Below are 3,129 nucleotides of genomic sequence, written 5' to 3' on the forward strand. Positions count from 1 at the left end.
CCTGCATGGAGGGGAAGCTTGTTAAATTGTAGAAACATAATGAAATAAAATTGATCATGAAGATTGAACATAAATATTAATGAAGGAAATCACAACCAAAGAGGAGACTGCCAGATGGTTACTAGGTAACCCTATGGGGAAAGGCCCAACAGGCCATTTAAAGTGCTTTCATTTCCTTTTAGTATTCGGTGGATGGTGTTAGGATATTCTGCAACTTGATTTATAGATTTAAGAAGTTGGGTTAAACTGTAGAACAAAGGATAAATTGATGGTATGCAAGTACGGCTAATTAAGAAGATGTCCCGTGTGGGTAAGCTGAGGAGTTCCAACAGTCTCTCTTGCTCCGATACATTGTATTGCCTGTACTCTACGCCAGCAGCTATATTACAAGATCTTTTATCCTGCGCTGCTCCGGCTATTCTTCTTATAGTCTACATGAGCAAGAACTACTAGAACTTGTTGGTAGTCTCATAGCTATTTGTTTCTTTCACTAGTACTCATTTACAAAGCAATCACTCAGTAGCATCTTTCTTCCACTAATGTTTTTGGAGGTCAGTAAAGAATCTCATTCTTCTCATTTAGTGGAGATAATTTGGGGGATATCAGAGTTGTATCACTATAGAATAATTCCTCTGAATTTGTCTTCATATATACAAATTGCATTGCAATTATGAGCTACTATCATTTCATATTCATTTTAGCTTATTGAGAGGATTATATTATACCATGTGGTTATAGACTTATTGAAAGTACTACAATAAAAACGTATCTATAATTACATTCAGCCTGACATTTTTAATTCCTTTTTTCATAAGATTTGAGGGAAATAATATAACTCTAACTCCTTGGAATTGATTACCTGATCAAAATAGCATTAATTGGGTGTTATATTTATATCTAGGTTTATTAGCACAAGAGGCAGAATCGTAACACAGAAGCTGTCATAAGAACATACCAAGCATCTTCAATGGCAGAAACAAATAAAGAAATTTGAAAGTGCTTCTTTTTGTTTATGAAATATATGCGGGAGGACTGACATAACACAGATTGAAGCCAGCCATGCTCTGTAGGGATATATTTTGTTTGTTGGTTTTAGTTTTTGGTTTTTGGAGACAGGGTTTCTCTATGTATCTTTGGAGCCTGTCCTGCCACTTGCTCTGTAGACCAGACTAGCTTCAAACTCACTGAGCCCCGCCTGCCTCCGCCTACCAAGTGCTGGGACTAAAGATGTGTGCTACCACCACCCGGCAAAATATACATAAATTAACTACATTATTTTCTGTTTCATGATGAAAATGTTAATATTGTTCTAGATAAAATATATCTTCATCTTTTATATCAAATGTAAAACTCATTTGAATTTTATTTTAGTGAAAATGTTTTTAAGATATTGAGGTAATTTCTTATAGTATGAATATGTTTGAATTTATAAAACCTCACTACTGAAATCATAGCATCATTTTATCTGTACAGTATATAAAATGAAGTGAATAACACTTAAAACTAGAAAACTTGAGTCTAATTTACTTTGGCAATTGGATTTTTATTTTACAATAGATTTAAAGTGATCTATTAACTTTCTCCCATACCCTTGGGTACATACAAGATTGCATGTTGTTCATCCTTCTTTTAAAAATGCAAAAACCTGCTATTCCCAAAAAGTCATTCTAAATTCTGTATTTGACCCTCAACTTTCATTATCTGGAAGGTTCTGTAGTTTTTAAATTTTTATATGACTTTTAAAAGTGATGTTGGCTATGCTTGTTTATATTATATAGTATATGAAAAGATGCATTTTGTAACCAATTTCTGTATAAGATTATAGTCATGGTCTTCTCGACTGTTTTTCTTCCCATTTAATGTCAAACACCTAAGAAGACTTTCCCACAAATTTCAGAATAAGAATTTCAAATTTGCAAGTATCGTTTTTATTTTTTCAGCAACAGAAATTACTCTCTACTAGTTCCTTGTCTTATTACTCTGGCAAAATAATTGACAAAAACCAAGTTGAAGTGGGGAAGATTCATGCTAGCTTCGGGTCTTCGGGGTACCATCTTTCATAGCATCCTGTGGTAGCAAGAGTATGAACAGCTCATGAAACAGTATTGTGCCAGCTCAGGAAACAGACAGGAGACTTCTGGTGCCTACCTGCTTTTTCATTTATTCCAGCATCTGGACCCATGAAATGATACCACCCCAATCCAGGATGTCTCTTCACACATTAGTTAACCCCCTTTAGAAATGCCCTAAGTGACACTCCTCAAATTTTGTCTCTTGGTGATTCTAAATCTCATGAGTTGTCAATGGAGACTGGTCATTCCATCAGGGATATGTGTGTCTCTAAAACTTCGTTTTCTAAATAGTGATCAATAAGCAAAAGGATACATTTTCCCAGCACTGATTTATATTTTTTGAGTATCTTCTGTTTAGAACCTATCTATCAGGGGAGCATAGTCAAGTATAAAAGTATGCATTACCCTTTTTGCATTATAAGTCACAGCTTTGGGCTGATATATGTACCTTCCAGGCAAGAATTATCATCTGTGGCCTTCTAGAAGACAGGTTGATGATAGTCATACAGTATGAGTTATGGAATCATACTTCCTGAGTATCTCTGTGATCCTGTATGAGTTTATTTAAATTCCCTTTCACTTTTCCCATTTACAACAAAATAATTTGGGTAGAGAAGGCAAGGTAATGAGAAACATGACTAGCAAATAACACGATGCAATTATTAATATTAATTAATACCAAGAGGATACTCCAGTCAGAATACAATATCTGTGGTGCCTTGGAACAGCTCTTCAGCTAGAGCCCCGTTAATTGTACTTAATAATTTTAGGTGCTTTGTTTGGGACTAAGTGAATTCTGAGAGATTATGTAACTCTGCTGTTTTATTGCAAGTCTACTGAGCACTGAGTGGCAGTAGCTTGCTGAGAGTATAAACACAGTTATGACACTCCCACACAACAGTCTGCTGGAGGTAAAGCAAATGAAGTTTGAAAATAAATTGGGTTACATATGAAAAATAAAAAAAAAGGATTGGAGTTTATACCGAGGGCCTGTATTAGCCAGCCTTTCATTTGTATAATAAATGTCTGAGATAAACCAACATTTCAAAGAGAAAGG

This window comes from Microtus pennsylvanicus, chromosome 9, assembly GCF_037038515.1.
Source record: "Microtus pennsylvanicus isolate mMicPen1 chromosome 9, mMicPen1.hap1, whole genome shotgun sequence".
Taxonomy (NCBI): domain Eukaryota; kingdom Metazoa; phylum Chordata; class Mammalia; order Rodentia; family Cricetidae; genus Microtus; species Microtus pennsylvanicus.